This window comes from Plecotus auritus, assembly GCF_963455305.1.
Source record: "Plecotus auritus genome assembly, chromosome: 14".
In the NCBI taxonomy this organism is placed as follows: Eukaryota; Metazoa; Chordata; class Mammalia; order Chiroptera; family Vespertilionidae; genus Plecotus; species Plecotus auritus.
The window spans coordinates 17,547,791-17,574,745 of record NC_137780.1 but is presented as its reverse complement, the minus strand read 5'-3'; the positions used below and the strand labels follow the sequence as shown (position 1 = coordinate 17,574,745).

Here is a 26,955-nt window from a genome sequence, read left to right as displayed (position 1 = left end):
AAGCATCATATGGCAACCGTCAGACAAAGCATTAAAGAGTACCCTTGTAAGATGACTATTAGCCCCATCTTCTCTAGCCTTTGAGCCTTCCCACACTAGAGGTGGATGGCCCAGGGCCTTAGGTGTTACAGACTTTTGATCCTCAAAACTAAGTGGGCATAATGCAGTTTGAACAAGAGCCCACACAGTTAAAGATGACAAGAGCACTCATTTTCCTTGAGTCTGATTTAAGGGAGTAGCTTTTGACACCTTAAAAAATTTAAGAATTTTACTACACTTTTTTGAGCATTGTTTTAGAGATCCCTTTCCTGAGATCCTGAATTTCCCATGTTTTATGCCTAGCTATTACTAAACTGTGCTCCTTACCTTACTTTTTGCTTTCTTCACGTGCTTCACTGGAGTGTCCTTTCGCCTTGCAATTGTAGTTCCCCCATACTCAGGCCCCACATTGGGTGCGACATATGCCGTGCCAGCACTGCCAGGTTCAGTGATCCTGAGGAGGGGCAGTGAAGGATTAAAGAAGATAGACAAGAGAATACAGATGGGGCTTGGTGGATCTCCTGTGCCTGGATGAGGACACAGCAAGACCCAGCCTACAATTCAAGGCTTTATTTTACAGTCAGATCAAAACAAGGGTAGTGGTCAACATGTTTACAATGTTCTTGTGAATTTCACCTTATTTTTAGCAGCACTCGCTGAACCTTCCACAGCCCATTAGCTACCTAGGAAGGAACTAGGGAGGGTTATAAGGTTAACCTTATTTATGCTAAGATGACTCTGCCCTCCAACCTGGGACTTGTTTGTGGCCCTGCCACAAGTCAATCTGTGGCTTGACCCTATAGCCACTCCCTAAAGAATGAAAGCAGCTCATAAAGACACATCATCTCCATGGTTTCTCCAGTGAGGGGTTTCCACTCATCCCTGTCAGTGTTGAAAGATTTCATAAATGGGACCCCAATGAATTATGCAACTTTGGTGATTCATGGTGAGACCAGATCAGTAATGACCCCAAAGGGGTCCAAGTGCGGATTCCCTAGACCTGGGAAGGTGTTACCCTCTAGAACAGAGACACTGTGAGACTGTGTATGTAGGAATTAAGGAATCCTTTTCCCACCAATTTGTAATCACACATTCTTTATTTCTCTCGATGCATACCTGTAGGATTTTTAACATTTCTACTTTTAGATATCATTATTAGGTATCTCCTATGATGATACAAGCTATCTTTATCATGCCCTGCACTTCCTTCTGGGCCTTCGCTGAAGGTGGCTTTAAATCCATATGGTTAGTAACTCTCTGTCCAAGAAAATCAGGCATATTTCTGTCATGTGATTCAAAACAAGTCCAGCTTCCTCCCCTCACCTAGTTCCACAGTCATGCCCAGATTTATGAGTAATTTCCTAGCAGTGTTTTCCTCTGGACCAGAACCTGCTGTAGTCCATGTGGCTGCTGTAACCAATCCACATGGACAGTGGATGCTTGCCATTTTCTGGGAGTTCTTTGTAAAATCACCAAAAAATAGGACCAATAAAAAAAATATTGTTAAATTAGCCTTGGTTCAAATTAAGTACTTTTGCCTACAATGGATTCCATTGAGCAAATGAACACACAAACATAAAAATAAAAAATATATTTCCAAATCATATGTCTGATATGAGAACATATACATTACATGTTAAGGGTGTGATATGTTATGGGGGGAGCCTAGCTTCCTATGACCACAGTGACCTCCCAGGGGAAGGGCAGAGAGAGGTTGAAATTGAGGGATTCCTTTACTCACCACCCTATTAACCACAACATCACTGATAACAGTAGACTGAGAAAACAGGCCAATCTCCTTCCATCATCATTTCAACATATGAATGATTCTCCTTTTTTGCCTTATAAAATGTTTATTGTTTAAAGTATTACATGAGTCTCCTTTCCCCCCATTGACCTCTCTCCTGCCACCCCCTCCTCCAAGCACAACCCCTCACCCCCCTACTGTCTGTGTCCATTGGTTTTGCTCACATGCATGCATACAAGTCCTTTAGGTGATCTCTAACCTCTTCAACCCCCTCCCCCCACCCTGCTTTCCCTCATAGGTTGTACAATCTGTTCGATGCTTCTATGTCTCTAGTTCTATTTCTGTTCATCAGTTTATGTTGTCCATTATATTCCACAAATGAGTGAGATCATGTGATATTTATCTTTCTCTGACTGGCTTATTTCACTTAGCATAATGCTCACCAGTTCCATCCATGCTGTTGCAAATGGTAAGAATTCTTCTTTTTTACAGCAGCATAGAATTCCATTGTGTAGATGTAGCACAGTTTTCTAATCCACTCCTCTGCTGATGGGCACGAAGGCTGTTTCCAAATCTTAACTATTATAAATTGTGCTGCTATGAACATAGGGGTGCATATATCCTTTCTGATTGGTATTTCTATTTTCTTGGGATACATTCCTAGAAGTGGGATTACTGGGTCAAATGGAAGTTCCATTTTTAATTTTTTGAGGAAACACCATGCTGTTCTCCACAGTGGCTGCACCAGTCTGCATTCCCACCAGCAGTGCATGAAGGTTCCTTTTTCTCTGCATCCTCTCCAGAATTTGTCATTTGTTGATTGTTGATGATAGCCATTCTGACAGGTGTGACATGGTACCTCATTGTTGTTTTGATTTGCATCTCTCAGATGGTTAGTGACTTTGAGCATGTTTTCATATGTCTCTTGGTCTTCTGTATGTCCTCTTTGGAAAAGTGTCTAGTTAGGTCTTTTGCCCATTTTTAATTTGATTATTTATGTTCCTTTTGTTAAGTTGTATGAGTTCGCTGTAAATGTTGGAGATTAAACCTTTATCAGAGATAACATTGGTAAATATGTTCTCCCATGCAGTGGGCTTTCTTGTTGTTTTGTTGATGGTTTCTTTGGCTGTGCAAAAGCTTTTTATTTTGATATAGTCCCATTGTTTATTTTCTCCTTAGTTTCCATTGCCCTAGGAGCTGTATTGGTAAAGATATTGTTACTACATATGTCTGCTATTTTGCTGCCTATGGAGTCTTCTAAGATTTATATGGTTTCCCATCTTATGTTTAAGTCCTTTATCCATTTTGAATTTATTTTTGTGTATGGTGTTAGTTGGTGTTCTAGTTTCATTTTTTTGCAAGTATCTGTCCAATTTTTCCAACACCATTTATTGAAGAAACTTTCTTGACTCCATTGTATGCTCTTGCCTCCTTTGTCAAATACTAATTGAGCATAAGGGCTTGGGTCGATTTCTGGGTTCACTGTTCTGTTCCATTGGTCTATATGTCTGTTCTGATGCCAGTATCAGGCAGTTTTGAGAATATTGGCTTTGTAATATAGCTTGATATCTGGTATTGTGATCCCTTCAACATTGTTCTTCTTTCTCAATATTACTGCAGCTAATTGGGGTCTTTTTTTTTTTTTCTCCAGTTGAATTTTTGGAGAGTTTCTTCTAGGTCTTTGAAATATGCTGTTGGTATTTTAATGGAGATTGCATTGAATCTACAGATTGCTTTAGGTAGTATGAACATTTTACTGATGTTGATTCTACCAATCCATGAACACGGTGTATTCTTCCATTTGTTTATGCCTTCCTCTATCACTTTTTACTCCATCCTGTAATTTGCTGAGTGCAAGTCCTTTACCTCCTGGGTTAAATTTATCCCTAGGTATCTTATTATTTTTTTGTTGTTGTTGCAATGGTAAATGGGATTTTTTTTTTTTTTTTTTTTTTTTAGTTTCTCTTTCTGTGAGTTCATTACTGGTGTATAAAAAAGCCATAGATTTCTGGGTGTTTATTTTGTATCCTGCTACACTGACAAATTAATTTATTAAGTCTAGTAGATTTTTGATGGAGTTTTTAGGTTTTTCGATGTACAATATCATGTCATCTGTGAATAATGACAATTTTACTTCTTCTTTTCCAATGTGGATGCCTTTTATTTCTTCTTCTTCTCAGATCACTATTGCTAGCAAATCCAGTACTATGTTGAACAGGAGTGGTGAGAGTGAGCATCCCTGTCTTGCTATTGTTCTTATGGGAAATGGTGTTAGTTTTTGCCCATTGAGTACGATGTTGACTGTAGGTTTTTCATATAAGGCTTTTATTATGTTGAGGGATCATACCTCTATTCTCACTTTGCTGAGAGTTTTTATCAGAAAAGGTTGTTGGACTTTGTCAAATGCCTTTTCTGTACCAATTGATATGATTATGTGGTTTTTATCTCTCAATTTGTTTATGTGATGTATCACGTTTATTGATTTGCACATATTATACCAGCCCTGCATCCTTGAAATAAAACCCACTTGGTCATGGTGTATGATCTTTCTAATGTAATGCTGGATCTGATTTTCTAGAATTTTGTTGAGAATTTTAGCATCTATGTTCATTAGGGATATTGGCCTGTAATTCTCTTTCTTTGTGGTGTCTTTATCTGGTTTTGGAATTAAGGTAATGCTGGCTTCATAGAAAGAGCTTGGAAGTGTGCCTTCCTCTTGAATTTTTTTGGAATAGTCTGAGAAGGATTGGTTTTAGTTCTTCTTTAAATGTTTGGTAGAACTCCTCTGTGAAGTCATCAAGTCCAAGGCTTTTGTTTGCTGGAAGCGTTTTCATTACTGTTTCAATTTCATCAGTAATTATTGGCCCATTCAGGCATTTTTATTCTCTCTGATTGAGTTTTGGAAGGTTATATTTTTCTAGGAATATGTCCATTTCATCAAGATTGTCCAGTTTGTTGGAGTAGAGTTGTTCGTAATTGTTTTTATAATCCTTTGTATGCCTATGGGGTCGGTTGTTGCTTTACCTCTTTCATTTCTGATTTTGTTTATTTGGCTCCTTTCTCTTTGTTTCTTGGTGATTCCTGAGGTTCATCAATCTTGTTTATCCTTTCAAAGAACCAGTGCTTGGTTTCATTGATCTTTTGTATTTTTTTTTTATCTCTATGTCATTTATTTCTGCTCTGATTGTTATTATTTCCTTCCTTCTGGTTACTCTGGGCTTTTCTTGTTTCTCTCTTTCTAATTATTTTTTTAAAAAATATATTTTATTGTTTTTTTACAGAGAGAAAGGGAGAGGGATAGATATTTAGAAACATCGATGAGAAAGAAACATAAATCAGCTGCCTCCTGCACACCTCCTACTGGCAATGTGCCCACAACCAAGGTACATGCCCTTGACTGGAACCTAACCTGGGACCTTTAATCTGCAGGCCGACACTCTATCCACTGAGCCAAACAGGTTAGGGCTTTCCAGTTCTTCAAGTTGCAAGGTTAGATAATTTATTACCATTTTTTCTTGTTTTCTTGAGGTAGGTTTGTAGAGCTATGAACGTCCCTCATAGGAATGCTTTCATTGTGTCCCATAGATTTTGGATTGTTGTGTTTTCATTGTCATTTGTTTCCAGGATGCCTTTTATTCCTTCTTTGATCTCTTTGGTAACCCAATCATTGTTTAATAGCATACTACTTAGCCTCCAGGTGTTTGATTTTTTCATTGTTTTTACTGTAGTTGATTTCTAATTTTATGCCATTGTGATCTGAGAAGATGCTTGGTATGATTTCTATATTCTTGAATTTGAAGAGACTTTGCTTGTGTCCTAATATGTGGTCTATCTTTGAAAATGTCCCATATGCACTTGAGAAGAATGTATATTCTGTAGCATTGGGGTGAAATGTTCTGAAGATGTCAATTAAGTTCATCTGATCTGGTGAGTCATTTAGGATTGCTGTTTCTTTGTTGATTTTTTTTGTTTAGAGGATTTATCCAGTGGTGTCAGTGATGTATTAAATTCCCCTACGATGATTATATTGCTGCCGTTCTCTCCCTTGAAGTCTTCCAGAAGTTTGTTTGTTTGTTTTTAATGTATTCGTGTGCTCCTGTAATAGGTGCATATATGTTTACAAGAGTCATATCCTCTTGTTGAATTGCTCCCTTTAGTATTATGTAGTGGCCTTCCTTATCTCTTGTTATGGCCTTTATTTTGAGGTCTATTTTGTCAGATATAAGTATTGCTACCCCAGCTGTTTTCTCATTGCCATTTGCCTGAAATTTTTTTTCCATCCCTTCACTATTAGTCTGTGTGAATCCTTTGTTCTGAGGTAGGTCTTTCGAAGACAGCAAATACATAGGTCATGTTTTATTATCCATTCAGCTACCCTATGTCTTTTGATTGGAACATTTGACCCATTTCCATTTAATGTTATTATTGATAAGTGCTTGTTTGTTACCACTTTTATTCTTTATTCTCATGTTCTTTCTTGCCTTTCTATTTCTTTTTGCAGCAGTCCCTTTAGCATTTCTTGCATCGCTGGCTTGGTGGTAATCAACTCTCTTAGCCCTTTTTTGTCTGTGAAGCTCCTGATTCCACCTTCAATTTTGAATGATAGCCTTACTGGGTATAGTATTCTTGGATTCAGTCCCTTGCTTTGCATCACTTTGTATATTTCATTCAATTACCTTCTGGTCTGGTGTGTTTCTGTTGGGAAATTAGTTGATATTCTAATGGGAGATCCCTTGTAGGTAACTTTCTTCCTCTCTCTGGCAGCCTTTAAAATTCTTGCTTTGTTGTTGATGTTTGCCAATTTAATTATGATGTGTCTTGGTGTAGGTCTGTTTGGGTTCATCTTGTTTGGGACTCTACAGGTGTACTGGCTAATAATACTGTTGTTTTTTTTTCAATAGATGGAGTTACACATATGTTGATATATATATATATATGCAAATTGATATGTATGTTATTTTGTATTGACAGCAAGCTTCAGAACTTCATATGTCAATTTTTCTGAAGTTATTAACATCATAGATATTTTTACTCTTAAAAATGTCAAATTCCATACCAAATCAAGCATTTGCAGGAAGTTTTAATTCATTATGTTATTTTGAAGAAAAGTGCTGCTGAAAGTTATCGTATACTTCGGGAAGCTGATGGTGAACATGCTTCATCTCAAGATACTTGTGAATGCTGGTTTAAACACTTCAAAAGTCATGATTTCAATGTGAAAGACAAAGAATGTCCAGATCAACTGCAAAAGTTTGAAGACCAACAATTACAAGCATTATTGAATTAAGATGCGTGTCAAACTCAAAAACAACTTGTAGAAAGATTAAATGTTGCTCAGCAAACAATTTCTGATCATTTATAGGCAATGGGAAAGATTTTAAAGAAGGAAATGGGTACCACATCAACTGAAAGAAAGACAAATGGAAAACCGAAAAGTCATCAGTAAAATGTTGCTTCAACAGCATGAAAGAAAGTCTTGTTTGCATTGAATTGTGACTGGTGGTGAAAAGTGGATTTATTTTGAGAATCCCAAATGCAGAAAATCATGGGTTGACCCCGGTCAGCCATCAACATCAACTGTAAGGACAAATCACTTTGGAAAGAAGTCAATGCTCTGCGTTTGGTGGGATCAGAAAGGTGTGGTATATTATGAGCTTCTAAAATAAGGTGAAACCATTAATACTGATCACTACCGACAACAAATAATCAATTTGAACCACACTTTGATCATAAAATGACCAGAATGTACCAGAAGACACGGCAAAGTAATTTTGCTTCATGATAATGCACCATCACACACTTCAAAATCAGTTAAAGACACGTTAAAAGATCTTGTCTGGGAAGTATTAACCCAACTGCCATATTGGCTAGACCTCACTCCTTCAGATTACCACTTGTTTTGATAGATGGCACATGCACTTTCTGAGCAGGACTCAAAATGTATGAAGAAGTGGAATATTAAGTCTCTGAATGGTTTACCTCAAAACAAGAAAAGTTGTATTGCGACAGTATCCACAAATTATCTGAAAGATGGGGGAAATGTGTAGCTAGCAATGGACATTACTTTAAATAAAGCACTTTTGATGTTTCTCTTAAATTTATCATGTTTTCTTTGATTACAAAATTTGCATTATTAACCGGTACACCTTTATGTACTTCTTGGATTTGTGTGTTGTTGTTTTTTCTTGCCAACATCAGGGAAGTTTTCTGTCATTATTTCTTCGAAAAGGTTTTCTCTTCCTTGCTCCATTTCCTCTCCTTCTGCCCCTCTATTATGTGGATGTTGTTTCATTTTATGTTGTCCCAAAGCTCCCTTAGGCTCTCCTCCTGCTTCTTAAGTTTTCTTTCCAGTGCTGCTGTTTGTTCCTACCTTGTCTTCTAATTCGCTGATGTAGTCCTCAGCCTCTGCTAGTTTGCTCTTTAAGCCTTCCATTGTGTTCTTTATTGCAAGTAGGTCACTCTTCATTTCCTCTTGGTTACTTTTCATGTTGATGACATTCTCATCCAGCTCCTTATAATTCTCATTGAGTTGTGGGTATTTGTCATCCAGTCATTTGAACATCCTTATTACCTTCACTCTAAATTCTTTCTCTGACATGTTCCTTGCCTCCATTTCGTTTAATTCCCTTTCTGGTGATTCCTGCTTTTCTTTCCCTTTGGGATTTTTTTTTTTTGTCTCCCCATTTTTATTTTTATTTTGCTGTAACATTTTAATTATTTCTATGTCTTAGATCCAACTACTTTGCATCCAGGTTGTTTTGGGGGATCTCCAGGGCTTGGTGATCTAGCTGAGCTCCTTACTTGAACTACTTAGGTTCCTTTGATGTAGCTGGGTCTTTAATGTTAGCTTCTTATTTGTGGATGAAGTCATGTCACAGATTTGCAATGTGACTCACCCCCGGCTTCATTATGCAAGCTGTTTTGGATGTGATCGTGGTTCTGGCACTTGTGGAAAGGGTTGCCTGAGGTCTACCTGGTATGTGCTCACTGGGGGTTCCAAGAGTCCATGGCCTTGGAGGAAGGAGTCTTGGGCCCTGAGGCATAGGTATTGTGACTTTGGCCAGTATTGTGTGACTCTTCCTGGAGTAGCATTACTCTGCAACTCACTATGAGGGTCCCAGAGCCTGTGACAGTGGGGGGTGGGTGTCTCGTAGTCTGTGGTTAAGGCAGTGGGACTCTGGCCAAAGTGATTTCCATCTCTGAATCATGAAAGGGTTCAGGAGCTAGCAGCTGGGAGTCTGTGGGTGAAAAAATGTGACCTTGTCCAGGGAGGCGAGTCCTCATTAATGGACTATAGAAATGATCCCTAAAAGTATAGTCTTGAGGCGAGTCCTCAGTAACTCACCAAGGTGTCCAGAGGTAGGCAGCCAGGAGAGGAAGTTATGAGTCCTGCTGAGGTAGCCATGCACCTATGATTGGAGAAGCACACACCCAGTGGCAGCTCACAGAGGGGCCCAGGAGCCATCTGGCAAGGGTGTGTGCTCATGAGGCCCACACACTGGATCTGAGTGATTATGGTGTGCCACTGGCCCTGTCAAGAGAGAAACCCCAATTTCTGCTTCAGGAGATTTGTGTCCTTGGTTTGATATGTGCACCCAGTGGCTGCTTACAGAGGCACTCAGGAGTTGTCTGCTGGGGCAGTGGGCCCAGGGGGCCCATGTGCTGGAGTGGAGCTAACATGGGGACCGGATGCTGGCAGCTGGGTTTGTGTCTTGCTGCAGCTCAGAGAGGCACCAGGGGGCTGCCTGCCAGGGCAGTGGGCTCAGGGAGTTTGCATGCTGGATTAGTGTGACTGCGGTGACTGGGGGTTGGCAGCTGAAGAGGGGGAAGTCCGAGTTTCTGCTACCTCAGCTTTGCACCCCTGGTTGGATATGAGTGTGCCTAGTGACAGCTCACAGAGGCACTCAGGAGTTGCCTGCCAGGGTGGCAGACTCAGGGGGCCTGTATGCTGAAACCAAGCAACCACAGTGTCTGTGAGCAGGCAACTGGGCAGGGGGAAGTCTGAATTTCTACTGCCAGGGCCATGTGCCCTTGTTTGGATATGAGTGTGCCCAACGGAGGCTCAAAGAGGCACCCAAGAGCCCCCTGTAAGGGCAGCAGGCTCAGGAGGCCTGCATGCTAGAAAGGCGCAACTGTGGTGTCCCAAGGTCAGCAGTCAGGGAGGGGGAAGTCCCAAACTGTGCTGCCTTGCACTTTTGGTTAGATTTGCGTGCACCCAGCATGGGCTCACAGAGGCACCCAGGAGCCACCTGTAGGGGTGTCAGGGCTCAGGATGCCTGCACATTAGAAAGGCACAACTGTGGTGTCTGGCAGTCAGCTTCTGGGGAGGGGGAAGACTCAGTTGTTGCTGCAGGGGCCTTGTGCCATTGGTTGGATTCACACACACCCAGCAGCAGCTCAAAGAGGCACCCAGGAGCCATTTGCCAGGGCAATACACACAGAGGGGCCCTCGTCCTAATGCCAGGTGACCGTGGTGTCTGTGTGCAGGCAGGTGGGGAGGGGGAAGACCAGCTCTCTGTTGCTGGGGATGCGCTCTGTTGTTTGAATAGGAGCACATCCAGCGAGGGCTCACAGAGGCACCCAGGAGCCTCCTGTCAGAGCAGCAGGCTCAGGAACCCTACGCAGTGGAAAGGCATGACTGTATTGTCCAGCTGTCAGCAGCCAGGGAGGGAAAAGTCACACTTACTGCCGAAGTAGCTATGCACCCTTGAATGTGGATGTCCTAGGGTCTGCTGGTCTGTGAGTGGGGCAGCAGGATTTTGCCTGGAGTGGCTGCAGGGTCACGGGCAGTGTCCAAGGCCAGTCCTGGTGGTGGTACTGATGAGTTTTTATTTTTATTTTTTAAATATATTTCTTTATTGATTTCAGAGAGGAAGGGAGAGGGAGAGAGAGATAGAAACATCAATAATAAGAGAGAATCACCAATCAGCCGCCTCCTGCACGCCCCCTACTGAGGATCGAGCCCACAACCCGGGCATGTGCCCTTGGCTGGAATCGAACCTGGGACCCTTCAGTCCACAGGCCAATGCTCTATCAACTGAGCCAAACCAGCTAGGGCACTGATGAGTTTTTAGAAGAGGCTGCTCTTCCCTTCAAGATGGTGTGAGCTCTGTGCCTGATTCCCATAGTCCAGGGAGTGCCCACAGCCAAGGTAGGTGTTCCCTGACCAGAAAAGCCTGGTCTGCCAGCCTCTGATACTCTTGCCAGATTTAACTGTCCCTCACCCATTCACACACATACCACACACATCCACACACTCCCCTTTCACCCCCTCATTCACTCACATCCCCTTCCTCACCTCTATCCTCCCAGCTGCCATCTTCCTCATCCCATATGAATGATTCTTAGTTGTGCACATGCATGATCAGGATTTTCATTTCTTCTGTTTTTTTTTTTTTTTTTTTTTTTTCACTGAAAGCCATGGCTATTTCTGATATAACTAGTTTGGGGTCTCTGCAATAGACTATGAGCTTGCACCCAAGAGCCCTGCCCTGCCCTCCACTGAGGGACTGACTGGAACAAAACAGTGATGGAAGGAAACATTAAGCCCTTCCTGCCTGTGTGCTGGATCCCGGAGCTGCGACAAGGACGTCTCCTGCCCTGGGCACCCCTGGTCCAACGCCTTCAGAACAGGCTGAGTGAGGACAGCAGCCCTCCGGGGTCCGCTGCTTGCAACAGCAGATCATGGGACTTTGGGGCATTTCCCACACCATGATGTGAGCGGCAGTTTCTTGTACAGATAATGAAAATGTAAATGTTCATGTCCCTGGTTCTGCTTTCCTGGAGAACTGACCGACAAAGCTCTTCAACTTAGGGCATGCACCTTTGCCCATCAGAGCCCTCATGGGTGCTCAGCTGAAACAGCACCGGGCACTGGGGCACAAACAGAGAAGATCGCAAAACTACTGACCTGTTAGAACTTGCAAAGCTGGCGCCTCTCCCTCCTTGTGCCCTAGAACTGTAAGGTCCCTAGACAATACAGGTGCTTCGTGCAGACTCTGAGTGGGTTGCTGAGGACTGAGCAGAGCAGAGCAGCACTACTCAGCGTCTGAGCTCATGGGGTGCCTGCAGTGGGACAACACTTGCAATGGCCCCAGGTCACTGGTCCTCAATCGATGACCTTGCAAATGACTTTATCCATTGGACTTTAGACAATGACCATCTGCCAGATGCCTTCATGGGGGACACTCATGATGGACATTTCCTGAAGCGATAGAGATTTATTTGAGTAGTCACGTTGCTGGGAACATTGTTTAGAAGGATGTTGCTTGATGCAGGGCCCACATGTGACAACACATTATCAGGACAAGAGCCACATAAGTGTACACTGACTTACAGGAAGTGGTGGCACACACCTGTCAGGTGCTTGATGGACCAGCACAGACCCATGGGCTCGAGGAAATGGGCGTGTCCCTGAACTCTCCATGTAGGAGCCTGAGTAAACACCAGTGGAGTCTGAATTCTCACTCCCAACAGTGTACTCAGGGCAGGAATACCAATGAGGGTGAACCAGAGACGCTGATGCCGGAGGAGATGGAGGCTCCTGCAGGGGCTGACGGTGCAGCTGTGGGTCTCTGAGCAGTGAGTATCTCCATGTGGGAGATGGGGGACTGAGGGCAAAAGGGTGGGAGCTCACGGGGACACCAAGAATAGACAGACTGCTAATTCATCCTGGAACGAGGATCCTGAGGAAGCCAGGGTCCCCTCACTCACCTGCCACTGCAGCCCTGCCTATCAGGTGACCTGGGAGAGCAGCCTCACCTGGCAGCTGACAATGCTGCTGCCTCTTCCCCTCCCAGTGCTGAGGTGTGTTCCCTGCTTCCTGAGGGGGGTTTCCAGGGGACTCCCAGCAACGCACCCCTGCAGTCAAAGGGTGACCCAGCCCCACCTCTGACTCTCCCTGGTGCAAGCCTGACCTGTTCTAACCTGACCTGTTCTAACCTGTACAGGAACTGCAAGAACACGGACACACAAGTGCCTGCTCTTCCAAGTCTGTGTTTTTATTGTGGGTGCATTTGATCGGCTTCCAGAGAAAGTCACACAAAGGCCTAGAATCCATGTGTGATCCCTGCCCATGTGCTATGTACAGGGAGGAAGGGCAAATGTGAATTTCATAGCAAAGAAATCATCAGTGTGTGTGTGTGTGTGTGTGTGTGTGTGTGTGTGTGTGTGATTTATTAAATAGAAGTGCAGTGGGATTTGGCCACAGGCTGGGATGTGCAGATGGGACTTCTAATGTGAAGAACCTGATGATATAAGAGGCCCCAGGACCCAGGGAGCTTCTGGATGAGGGGAGGATGGGCTGTGTCCCTGCATCTGGCAGCTCCAGGGAAGGGCTCCCTGCTGGTTTCCTAAAGCCCTGGTTTGAGATCTCTTTAAGAACCATTGGGGCTCAGTAAGGCCAGTTTAGTTTGGCCACAGACATCAAAACCACACAGTGTCACTGAGGAAGCAATCTGATGTCAGGGCACAGCCTTCACTACTGGATTAGATGAGCTGAGGGGTCAATGCCCTGTGAGCCCAGACAGGATGCTCCCCTGCAGAGCCAAGGCTGGGCAGCAGGGGTCACTCAGGGCCCAGGAGCCCAGGCTGCTGCCCCAGGAGCAGGTGAGAGGGAGCTAGGCATGAATTTCCTCTGTGGCCTGAGGCTTCCTCTCTTCATGCAAATAACCCAAACCGAAAGTTGAACCTGACTGCTGAGGTGACTGTGAATATCCAGTTCTCTCAGAGCATTTACCCTACTCAATGAGACATGAGAACCACACACAGGGGGATGTTTCTATAGCTTCAGGATATCTGAATTGTAAGGGGCTGGGGCAGGGATGGATTTATTACCTCACTAGGAGACACACTGATCCATGAAGAAGACATTCAGGTTTCAAAGCCCAGAGCTGGTCGAGGTGGCCCCATGTCACCCAAAGGTGGGCCCACAATGAGGAGCATGTCCTGTGGGGGCTGGTTCCTCATAGGGAGGAACTCTGTCTGCACAGAGCTCAGGGACCTGGCAGGGGAAACACATCTTCCAACAAGTATTAGGGGTTGGACCCTCCCATGGAGCCTAGTCTTTGTGTCTTTCATCTTCCCTCAGGTGGGGTCAAGACCTTAGCTATGAAATATGCTGCCCCTTGAATATGCAAAAGAGAGGAGGTGGACTAGGTTAAATATGGATAAGTCTGTGCCCTGAGGGCATCACCCACAGCCACACCCTCCCCTACAGAAGTGCTCACAGCACAGCCCTCACCATGGACTGGAGCTGGAGAACCCTCCTTCTGGTGGCTGTGGCTACAGGTTAGGGGCTTCCGAGTCCCTGGGTTGAAGGGGCACCAGGGAGAGTGAAGGGAGATTTCTACCCACTCCTGTCTCCTCTCCCCAGGTGTCCACTCCCAGGTGCAGCTGCTGCAGTCTGGGGCTGAGGTGAGGACACCTGGGGCCTCTGTGAAGGTCTCCTGCAAGGCTTCTGGATACACCGTCATCAGCTACTCTATGAACTGGGTGTGACAGGCCCTGGGAAAGGGCCTTCAGTATATGGGCTGGATCAACACATACACTGAAACACCCACGTATGCTCATGGCTTTTCAGAAAGATTTGTCTTCTCCATGGACACCTCTGTCAGCACGGCCTATCTGTAGATCAATGGCCTCAAGTCTGAGGATATAACCGTGTATTACTGTGCAAGACACAGTGAGGATAAGTCAGTGTCAGTCTAGACACAAACCTCCCTGCAGGAGAGGCCAAGACCACCAGGGAGCACTCAGGGTCCCTGAACACAAGGACCATCCCAGCAGCAGGTGCAGTTGGAGGTTTTGGCTGGTTTCCTGTGTGGTTTCCTCTTCATGTCACAGTTTCCCTCCGGAAACCTCTGGATTCCTGATTCTGCACTTACCTCTGAGTTAGAAAAGTCTGCTGTAAAGAGAGACAATATTCTAATGTGAACAAAAGACATAGAGTCTCTTTCAGACACTCATGTCCCCAAATGACAATTAATCATCTAATTTTCCAACCCATGTCACCTAAATCTTACAAAGGGCTCTGCTGACTTAACAATGCAGCTCACCTGAATGCTGGACAGCAGCCACCAAAGGTACTTGAACCCAAAGCTAGAGATTAGAACCCAGATGGTGAAGGTCATTGATGTGTAATCATGCTCACAGCACAGGGAGTAGGTGACACCAGGCAGAGGCATAGGGAACCACAACAGCTTGGTACATACTTCCAGACTGATAACAAACATACACACCAAGGGACATAAAATGTTTATTATGCATATGAATGAAATCCCCGAGAAGCACAGGAAAGGCCCTTGAGAAGTCAGATGTGTTTTGATGGAGCCAGAAAAGAAGCTGGATTGGGCTTTTATTTTGGAAAGATGATCAGGAGGGGAAGGAATTCTGCTAACAGGGGCTTGTGCAGTGTCAGTCTCACAATGACATCTAAAAGGAAAACTGATTTCTTATCTTCCTGTGCCTGAGGGGTGGGGAGAGGGGGGCAGATGGAAAAGAGGCAGCAATGAGCCATCAGTTGTCAGAAGTCAAATGGTAAATAAAATAGTGTATGGATCCCCATTTTACTTACAACTATGAAAAATGACCACAAATTGAGATAAAGGGTCCTTATGAATGTACAAAAACCAGGTCTATAGAAAATGAGAAGAATCATTAAAAGTAGGCAAATGAGGATGATGTTGGTGATATCAATGATGATAGTGATGGTGGTGATGGCTGTGATGATGATGGTGATGATAGAATGGAAAAGGAATCTTGGTGCAATGTCTTGGTGGGAATCTGTATGCTATCCAAGATCATTGGCTCTTTTGCAGGGCTGTGTCTACATACAGTTTGGCCATCGGTGTTTTAATCTCCCAGTGACATCTGAAGAGGAGACACCTGCTTTCTTTTCTGAGTAAAAGTCATTGTGTTTGGACAAACACCATCTCTACAGAAAATGAGAACGATTATAACCAAGCAAATGATGATGATGATGATGATGATGATGATGATGATGATGATGATGATGATGGAGGAGATGGACGGAGGCAGGGGCCCTGTTCCAATGAAATGATGGTTCCTCGCAGACACACCATCATCATGGATTCTCCAGTGAGGGTTGTCCACTCTTCTGTGTTGAGAGATTTCATAAATAGAGACTCAATCAAAATATGCAACGTGCGTGATTTATGGTGTGACCATGTAATGACCACAAATGTGTCCAGGTCCTAACTCCCTATGCCTATGAAATTGTTACCTTCTAGAACAGAGACACTGTGAGAATGTGCATGCAGGTAAAAGGGAATCCCATTTCCACCAGTTTGCAATGACAGGTTCCTTATTTCTCTTGATTTCTACCTGCATGTTGTTTCTACTTCTAAGAAGCTCTTATTCATAACTATTCTGGTATTTCCTACAATGATACAAGCTCTCTCTATCATGCACTCTACTTCCTTCTGGGCCTTCACTGGAGAAAGCTTTAAACCCATAAGTCTAGTAACTCTCTGTTTTAAAAAATCAACCGTATTTCTATACTGTGACTCAAAACAAGTCTAACATCCTGAGTTAGCAAAGGTACAAAGTCAGCAATGTAAAAGGAAATTTAACAGCACATTGAAATGCTCATTTAGTTTGATCAAGTGAAATATCATCTTAGAATGCAAGGATGGTTCACGGCATTTAAAACCAATAACTGAGCCACACCTCATCCATAGAATGAAAGACAAACTATATCATCATACAAATAGATAGAAAAAAGAAAAAAAAAGAAAAATTAAACATCCATTCATGACTAAATTGTAAATAAATTAGTTATACAAGGTACGTGCCTCAACATAACAAAGGCCACATTAAAGAAGCCAACAAGTAACATAGTACTAAACACAGAAAATTGATCGTTATTCTTCTAAATATCAGAACCAACAAAGAGTGCCCATTGTGACTACTTCTATTCTACAAAACTAGAAGTGCTCAGATGAAAAATTAAGAAAAAAGAAATAAAAACTATATCAGAAAAAAACCAAGTTCAAATGTTTTTCTATATCTTTATGCAGTTGATATTATTTTGAACATAAAAAAACCTAAAAACTGCAACAGAAAACTGAAGAAGTTAGAAAATAAACTCAGGAACAATGTAAGGTACAGAATCTACACACAAATGGTTTGTGCCCCTGCACACTCTCAACAAAGTGTCTTCATGACTCTAGGAAATATGTGGGGCTGTTTCAGAGGAAAGTGAGGAATGAAAACTTGAACTGGATAAACACCAAGGAGATGACAACCTAATGAAACAAGAACCCTGGACGTGTGTGTCCTCGGTCTTGTTTAATCCCCTATCATGCTCCCAGGGAGCTTTCCTGCCCCCCAATGTGACACTGAGTCATGTGAATGTTCCAGTTGACCCCCATCATGTGGGGACATAGGACAGTGGTCCCAAGGGTCACATTGCTGACATCAAGTTTTCAATAACAATATTTTCATAACCTAAACTTAATTATTCCTCAATCATTACCCACATCTTCTCCTAAACACAGCTCATCATGATTATTTTCTTCTATATGCCAATGGATGAACCTGGATCTACAACAGAGACTAAAGAATAAATGCCACAAAGGAGGCAGTGCACCTGCTACAAGTTCAGCACTAAACTCCCCTGAAGGAATTGGACATGGAGCTCTGTCTGTGTCTCTATAGTTCATGCTTCTGACTCCCAGAAACCCAAACAGATGCTTCTCTCCCCCAACACTTGGTCCACTGGCTGTAGGCTCACACTCTGGTCTGAGTTTATCCTCTGATCACTCTGTAGGGGAAATGGTGTCAGATGGAACTTCCTGTCTCCTGAACATGAACCTCCTGCACTTTTACTTCTTTCTATGGTTGTGAGGGTTGATTTTTCTTGGTTGTCATTACTGGTGACTGTGAAAGGTATCTCTCAGGTTAAACCTCGTGTCTTTCTTTTTATGACAATTTTGTCTCCTGGGTCTCTGTACAGGTCTCATGGAGAATTTGGGTCCACTGGGGAGGGCACAGGCCCGGATGTGGGGAGTAATTGTTAACAGACATGCATCCTTGGACATGACACACTATGGGACTATGTCCTTTATGTCAGAGTCCAACCCCAGAGCTCCCTGTATAGCAGGAAGACATGCAAATAAGGCCCCTTCTGCTCATAAAACCCAGCCCATCCCTGACCCTTGCAGCTCTGGGACAGGAGCCCAGCCCTGGGATGCCCAGGTGTTCCCATTCCCTGATCAGGACTGAACACAGACCACTCAACATGGGGTTTGGGCTCAGCTGGGTTTTCCTTGTTGCTATTTTAAGAGGTAATTTATAGAGAGCAAGAGACACTGAATATGTGAGTGGACATGAGTGAGAGAAACAGTGGATGTGTGAGAGTTTCCTGACCAGGACATCTTTGTGTTTGCAGGTGTCCAGTGTGAGGTGCAGCTGGTGGAGTCTGGGGGAGGCTTGGTAAAGCCTGGGGGGGGTCTCTGAGACTATCCTGTGCAGCTTCTGGATTCACCTTCAGTAGCTACTGGATGAATTGGATCCGCCAGGCTCCAGGGAAGGGGCTGGAGTGGATTTCTACTATTACTCATACTGATGGTAGCACATACTACCCAGACTCTGTGAAGGGCCGATTCACCATCTCCAGAGACAATGCCAAGAACATGCTGTATCTGCAAATGAACAGCCTGAGGTCTGAAGACACGGTCATGTATTACTGTGCAAGACACACAGTGAGAGAAAGTCAGTGTGAGGTCAGACACAAACCTCCCTGATGGAGAGGTTGTGACCACCAGGGGGTGCTCAGGGTCCCTGAACACAAGGACCATCCCAGCAGCAGGTACAGTTGGAGGTTTGGGCTGGTTTCCTGTGTGGATTCCACTTCATGTCATAGTTTCCTCATGGTACCTCTGGATTCCTGATTCTATGCTTACCTCTGACATCTCTGAGTTAGAATGTCTGTTGTAAACAGAGACCACTTTATCATGTGGAGAAACCACAGGTAGTTTCTTTCAGACACTCTTGTGCCAAGAATGAATTAATGATGAAGTCTTCTGCCCAAGTCAGCTAAATGCAACCAGAGATGTTGCTGATTTAACAGTGCAGCTCAGCCCCACACAGCTTAGGGTCCCAATCAGGCAGCAAAAGGCATGAGCATCTTGGACAGTGGGCACCAGAGGATTGTGACCTCAAAGCTAGTGAAGAAAGTACTTGTTGGTGAAGGTCATTGACTTGTGATCATAATTATAGCATGGAGAGCAGGTGATATGAGGCAGAGGCAGAGGGACCCACAGCAGCTGTGTACAGATGTCCAGGCTAATCACACACACACATACACACACACATACACACACACCAAGGGGACATGGCATGTTCATTGTGCACAGAGTTGAAACCTCTGGGATGCTAGGAAAGTCAGACCTGCTTTGATGGAGCCAGGAAAGGAGTCTGGCTTGGGGCTTTTATTTTGTTGAGGTGCTGGGGAAGCAGGAAGAATTCTGCTTGCAGGGGCTTCTGTGGTTTTAATCTCCCAATGACATCTAAAGACAAAACCATGATTTCTTATCATATTTCTCCTGAGTGGCAGATGAAGAAAAGGTAAGAACAAGCCATCAGTTATTAGCAAACAAAAAATAAAATAGAGTATGGCCCTATTGAATTTAACAACTTTACAAAGTAAGTAAATATTGATATAAAGTGTCATGTGTTAAAAAAACAGGTGTACAGGAAATGAGAAAAATAACTATAAGTAAGCAAGTGAGGATGATCATGATGATAATGATGATGTTGGTGATGATGGTGATGGTAGTGGTGATGGAGATGATAGAATTAGACACTAGTTTTAGTCCAATGTCTTAGTAGGGTTTGTACTTTATCCAAGGACATCAGTTTTAAGAAGGCCTTGCATCAACTTACAGTTGGGTCATAGGGGTTTCAATTTCCCAATAACATCTAAAGAGAAGAAGCTTGCCTTCTTTTCCTATAAAATGTCATTGTGTATGGACAGCCCCCATGTCTATAGAAAATTAGAAGAATGATTGTAAGTAAACAAATGATGATGATGACTATGGCGATGATGATGATGATGATGTTGATGATGATAATGATCACTACAATGGTCTGTGACACAGGTTCTGGTCCAATGAAATGATAGTTCCTCATAGAGACACACCATCAAAATGAGTAATCCAGTGAGGGGTGTCCACTCTTCCCTGTAAGTATTGAAAGATTTCATAAATGGGACCACAGTGAATTATGCAGCTTGAATGATCCATGGTGAGACCATGTAACTAATGACCCCAAAGTTGTCCAAGTGCGGTTCTCCTGGATCTGGAAAGGTGTTACCTTCTAGAACAGAGACACTGTGAGAATGTGCATGTAGGAAACAGGGGATTTCCTTACTACTGGTTTGCAATGTCACGTTCCTTATTTCTCTTGATCCCTACCTGCTTGATCTTTAATGTTTCTGTTTCTAACAACTCCTGCTCATAATTTTTCAGGTACTAGAGACCTGAAGCACAAAATTCATGCAAGGGGCTCAGACCCTCACCACCATGTTGACCACCTCATCCTTGACCCTTGCTTGCCTCAGCTACATCTAGAAGATCATCAGGAAGGACAACAGGAAGGACATCCAGCCTAATTAGTATATCACACTTTTATTATTATAAATTCCCTACAATGATACAAGCTGTCTCTATGATGTCCTGTACTTCCTTCTGGGCTTTCACAGGAAGATGCTATATATCCATATGCCCAGTAACTCTCTGCCTATGAACACCAGGCATATTTCTGTCATGTGACTCAAAACAGTCCAGCTTCCTCCCCTCACCCAGTTCCACAGTCACTTCCTGATTTATGGGTAGTTTCCCAGAAGTGTTCCCCTCTGGTACCAGAACCTGCTCCAGTCCCCGTGGCTTATGTAGCCAGTCCACATGGACAGTGGCAGCTCAGCATTTTCTGGGGAGTTCTTTGTAAAATCACCCAAAACTTGTCCCATTAAATAAAATATTATTAAACTAGAGACCCAGTGCATGGAATTCTTGCACTTGGGGGGGGGGAGGCTCAGCTTAGCCTGTGCCCTCTCATAGTCTGGGAAACCTCGGGGGATGTCTGCCTGCCAGCTTAGGCTTGATCCTCAGGCCTAAGTTGGCACTCAGACATCCTTCTTGCAGTCCAGGGCTCTTGCAGTTCAGCGCCCCTCGCTCCTTACCACCTGCCTGCAGTGGAGGCTGGAGAGGCTCCCTCCACTGCTGCTATGCTTGCCAGACATGAGCCTGGCTTCTGGCTGAGTGGTGCTCCCCCTATGGAAGCACACTGACCACCAGGGGCAGCTCCTGTGTTGATTGTTTGCTCCTGATGGTCAGTGTGCATTATAGTGACTGGTTGTTCAGCCATTAAGTCAATTTGCATATTAGGCTTTTATTATATAGGATTAGCCTTGGTCTAAATTAAAGACTTTTGTCCCATCCAAGATTCCATTGAGAAAATTAAAACATAAATATAAAATATATATTTCCAAATAAAATGTCTGATGGGACAATTAATGAATTATACATTAAAGACATTATATGTTTATGGGAGAAACCTCAGTCCACAGTGACCTCCCAGGGGAAGGGCAGAGGGAGGGTTGGAGTGAGGGATTCCTCTCAGGGTTTAAGTTTCCCTACTTGTGAGAAATGCTATGGCCAGAATTCTCTTCCCTCACCTCCCTCTGAGCCCCAACATCACTGATAACACTAGACTGAGAAAACAGGTAAACCCCCTTCTATTATCATTTCAACATATGAATGATTCTGAGTTGTGCACATACATGATCACTGCTTTTATTTCTTGTCTTTTCTCTGCTTAGAACCATGACTATTTCTGATATAACTAGTTAGAGGTCTCTGCCATCGGCCATGGGCTTGCATATCCAATAATTTGCACAAGAAGCAGTAGACACAATCACAAAATATCCAACATCAAGAATCATGAATGTCCCACCTGCCTGAGCTTGGGAGGAAGTTTTTCAGATCAAAGTAACATCATAAATTAAGGTATAAGATATTGAGAATGGCTGTCATTTATTTTTTTTTTCACAACAGTAGTAATTATTTCTATAAAATTCAATTCAAAAAATTGTAAACTGTGTATTAAAAAACATTTTGACATTCAGAAATGGTCTGATCAAATAAATACTAATCCCCATTATACCTGTTTGAAAGATGCAAGAAAATTAAAAGTGTAACCTACTCATCGAATCCACTATTACTTCTTATGCTGAGAAAGTGTAGGCATTTTTTGATCTAATTCAAATGTTCTTCATTTCCCATGTGATCCCCTGTCCCTGACTTATACGGTGAGTGTGGTCAAGAGAACAGATGACTGAAGAGGAGCTCCAGAATTACCAGGGCAGCCTACACTTATAGGAAAGGCTGTCTCACATGCAAATCTCTGTTCAAGGTCCAGGGTAAATCCTCTCCTGGGCTGTGCAGGCTAACAGCTATCCCTCACACAGGGCTGAGGTCTCTGGGAAGGCAGAGCTGTGGTCTAGAAGAAGATGGGGCTGCTGGGTCTTCTCCTGTGCCTGGTGACAGCCCCCCAAGCTGAGGGTCTCAGGGGTCAGGGAGGGGGTGGGATGGCTGTGACTGCAGGTGACTGACAGGGACTGATGCTCCTTGTCCCCAGGTGTCCTATCCCAGGTGCAGCTGCAGGAACCAGGCCTAGGACTGGTGAAGCCCTTACAGACCCTCTCCCTCACCTGCTCTGTCTCTGGATTCTCTTTAGTGAACTATGATGTGAAATGGATCCGCCAGGCTCTGGGAAAGGGGCTGGAGTGGGTTGGGGTTATATGGGCTGGTGGAGGTACAGCCTATAACTCAACACTGAGATCCAGACTCAGCATCACCAGGAACACCTCCAAGAGCCAAGTTTATTTAACACTGAACAGCCTGAGAGCCAAAAAAACAAGGCTGTGTATTTGTGTTGGAGAGGCAGAGTGAGGGAAAGTCAGTGTGAGCCCAGACACGAATCTCCCTGAGGGAAAAGTTGTGTCACCAGGAGGTGCACAGGACCCACAGCACAGAAAGGATTCCCAGGGACAGGGGCAGAGGGAGGTGGGGAGGGAAGGGCCTTCCTGTTGGGATCAGGGATTTCCTCTCAAAGCTCTCAGCTGCCTCCAGGGAAGATTCTTGTTTTCTCTGTGTCTCTAATCTCCTGCATTCTCAGTGCAGACACCAGAGGAGGAGGTCACATTGCTGTTGGCAGATGACATATGGGCAGTGACTGGGGCCTCTCCTCCCCACGTTCCTATATTTTCTGCTTTTCTTCCTCAAGAGAGACCATCCTAAGTGCTCTCATGAGCCTGTAATTGGAACATTTCCCACCAAGAGAAACCCCAGCTTAGTCCAAGTAGCTTTGTGCTGAGCTCAGACCCTGTCCCCACATGCCCACCTGTCCCACTCTCCTGCCTCCTGACAGGCCCACCTGACCCACAGGGGTTATGATAATCCCCTGGGACTTTCACCTTCGAGTGTGTGTCCATCTGGCTGCTCAGTTACTCAGGTGCATGTAGAAGCCACCCCAGCAGGAACCGCTGTCACCTGCTGTTCTAGTTCTCACCGACTTGGACCTTGACCTGAGCTCCATGGGCCCCAAACCTGGGGCTCTGCTCTTTTTTCCCCAGCTCCCCCACATTACCTGTCACAGAAGAAACTTTCAATCAATAAGGGACCACAGGGGCCCCAACTTCAGCTCCTAACATCCACCTGACATGTCTGTCCACCACGGCCACCCAGGTCTTTGAATTTGTGGGAATTTTTGGCTTTTAAATTCCACATGATGTTCCTGTGTTGCATGGAGAAAATATTTAATTTTTAATGTTCAGATAAAGTTTTACTTCCATCAGGTTTACATGACATTGTACAATGACATTTCATGGGAAACTATGAAGACACAGAGGAGGAAGATTTCCAGCCCCACAGGCCTGTAGGGAAGAGGGTGTCGGTGCCTCCCCAGGACTCAGCTCATACTCACTGCCACTCTCTGCAGTGCACAGGGGAGGGGTCCACATGCTCAGGCTCCCCTTAGGCCAGAGTCAGGAAGGCCACTCCTTTCTCTTTTCTGATTGAGTGTCATTGACTGGTACACCTCCACACAGGGAAGGGTGCTCTCCAGGGGGCTCAGGTGTCACTAGCAGACAAAGACCCTCACTCTCAGCCCACAGCCTGCAGCCAACCTGTGTGAAACAGGCAAGGTTGGGGGGCAGGAGCACGCCATTGCCCTGAACCACACTTGTTTAGAGTAGGAGACCTTACCTAGGGACTGGGGGACACTCAGTGCTCAAGGGCAGATTGTGGAGAACTGCCAGGAATTGGCCTTAAAGGGACCTGTGGTCACTGTCACTAATCTTGAGACAAGCGTTCACAGCACAAGACCAGCTGCTGACCAGGTCTCCTATCCAGGCCAGAGTCTGGGGCTCATTCAGGGCTCTTACAGACCTACAAGAACTGCACAGGATGCAATGTGTGGTGCTTAAGCTTTATTGCAGACGCTGGCCACCGAGCTGTCAGAGAGAGTGGCATGAAAACACCCACACAGCGCTCACCCAGGATGTGGGGCAGGACCCTGAAGACACTTAGAAATGTGGGTTTCAGTTCTGCCATTGGGTTATGGTACCTTTTTGCAGTTTTTTAAAAATATATTTTTATTGATTTCAGAGAGGAAGGGAGAGGGAGAGAGACATAAACATCAATGCTGAGAGAGAACCACTGACCAGCTGCTTCCTGAATGCCCCCCAATGGAGACTGAGCCCAAAACCTGGGCATGTGTCCTACGCCTCCCCACTGGAGACCGAGTCTGCAGCTCTGCCATGTGTCCTTGACCTGAAATGAACCCAGGACCCTTCAGTCCACAGGTAGACGCTCTATTCACTGAGCCAACCCGGCTAGGGCTCAGGTGTGTCTTCATGTTGACTGAGTTGTATAGGGGGTCAGAAGGCAGACTTGCTGTTTTGTTTTCAACCTCTCTCACTTTAGTAATTACAATGGTCTGGATTGTTCTTACATTTGTGGCCATGCTGAAGAGGAATGTAGCTATGAGGGCAAGCAAGTGACCAAATACCACTCTTAAATACACCACTGACATAGGAATAGCCCTCACTGACCGTATTCTTCTTGGAGGGGGTCCGCTGTCCACACTCCCCTCCCCGGTACCACTGTTCATGCACAGGGGAGGATCCCAGCCTACATGGCAATGACAGCTCCCTTTGTTGCTGCACACTCCCTTGTAGTTGCATTTTGAAGGGGGGCGGTTGTAGTTTATGTCTTCTATATATGGTACCATTGCAGAAGCCCTCAAGACTGAAGTTTTTCTCACCACAGGGGATACTAGATCTCACAAAACCAATGATAGCTGTTTCTGCTCCACAGTGTGTTTTCAGCCCAAAATACTAGGTCGTTCCCCAGAGAGACTGAAGGAAACCTATGTGTTCTTGCAACCGAGGCAGATGAGTGACATTGACACACTTTGGGCGTCCACATTTAGCATCAGCGGGAGCACAACCGGTTGGATTGAACACATGAGTCATTTTACAGTGTCCAAATCGGTCGGCCTTTCTGTTGATGCAGTAGCAGATGTCTGGAGCATTCATCACACCTTCACTCATTGAAGTGCATACTGCGGTCGATATAATGTTCATGATAGCAGTAGCTGTCCTCAGTGGACGGGGTTCCATCTTGTAGATAAAAATTCCTGGGGCACCTCATGTACTTCCCAACTCAGTACTCTGGAAGGTCACCGGTGTTCAGGATGGGTCTACAGAGTGTCCCTGTGGGGGTATAAGATGCAATTTGTGCAGCATATTTCTCTGTTACCAATGCTTCCAGGCATGAAGCAGCAGTCTGTTTTACAGCAGGTGTTGCTATAACACTCCTTGAAGTATCCACACTCACATTGCTCTTTGACTTCCACCACAGAGTTTCCTCATCAAGTGACTGTCAGGCTTTAGTTTAAAAATGTAAATCCACTTAAGTAGAGGCATTCTGCCTGGTCAGCACTATAGGAGTTTTGCAGGTGTACCATGGAGCAGTTGCTAAAGGCATCTGTCAACACAGGGTACCTGTTCATGACACAGGTGGTCCTTCGCTGGCAAACACAAGACTTTTCATCCAAATATTAATCCTCACAACTTGATGGGGGGCTATAACCAACAACAATAAATAATGTCTGTACAGGTGACCTACATAGACCAGACTGTTGGACCAGCACAAACTATTCACAACTAGATTAAAATTAAGTTCATGGGATGCATCTTTAAGCACCATTAAGCCTGAATAGGGATGAAAAGGAGTAAAAACATTGTTCAGATAATTCTGAGCAAATGGACCCACCTGCACGAAAAAGTTGTTCATAGCCTATGTTGTCATGTTATAAATGACCATGATGCTGATGTAGTACCTTATGTCAAGACCTCGGAACATGGAGTCCATTAAACTACCTAGATATACTAGGGATTGGATATTTTCTGACATATTTGTGTACAGGGTTATAAATGGGATTGGAACTCATGAGACAGGCTTTCATGTTTCCTCTGTGGGATGCTTAGAGCTTACTGCTGACCTGGAGGCTTCCCTGGTGTTCACTTTGGAGAACAGGAGGTGCCTCTCTGCCTTGTGTTCCAGCCTGGACGCTGGTCCTGTGGTGTTGGTGTTGGCTATGATCTGAGAAATGATGTGCTCAAATCTCTGGGAATCCTTGAGGGGTTTGATTTCATAGGCCAGGTCATCCACTTTCATGATGCCTTCTAGGCCCCCATAGCACATGTCCACGGTGACCATGGAGAGAGGGGCATCCTCCAGGTAGCCCAGGTAGTAACAGTTGAGAGGGAAAAAGGGGTAGTCCACCTGCAAGGCCCCCTGGTCATCCTGAGTCATCACCACCAGCTGTCCAGGCCAAAACAGTCTTGCGCCGCATGTGGAGGACATGTCTCTGGCCCCCAAACCTCAGGCTATAGAAGAGCCATCCTGCTGCCTGCACGGCTTTGCCATGGTGCAGCTCCTTCCTGGGAATCACCACCTCTGAGAAGATGTAGTGCCAGGAGTGACAACCTTGAGAATACTGGGCGGGAGCCAGCACCACCCAGAGCCCAAGCAGCAAGGGGGCATCCTCAGGGTGACAGGGTCCTTTGCCAGCCTCAT

At 44.6% G+C, this 26,955-nt stretch overlaps 1 pseudogene across 1 annotated transcript; it reads right to left on the bottom strand.

Moving 5' to 3' along the window:
- Positions 1-207: 207 nt before the first annotated feature.
- Positions 208-26,955, bottom strand: LOC308238753 (disintegrin and metalloproteinase domain-containing protein 21-like; annotated as a pseudogene). The gene is made up of 6 exons: positions 26,371-26,955; positions 24,791-25,930; positions 8,157-8,297; positions 7,766-7,809; positions 367-493; positions 208-249 (listed from the first exon to the last, which is right to left on the bottom strand). The product of its transcript is annotated as a disintegrin and metalloproteinase domain-containing protein 21-like (transcript).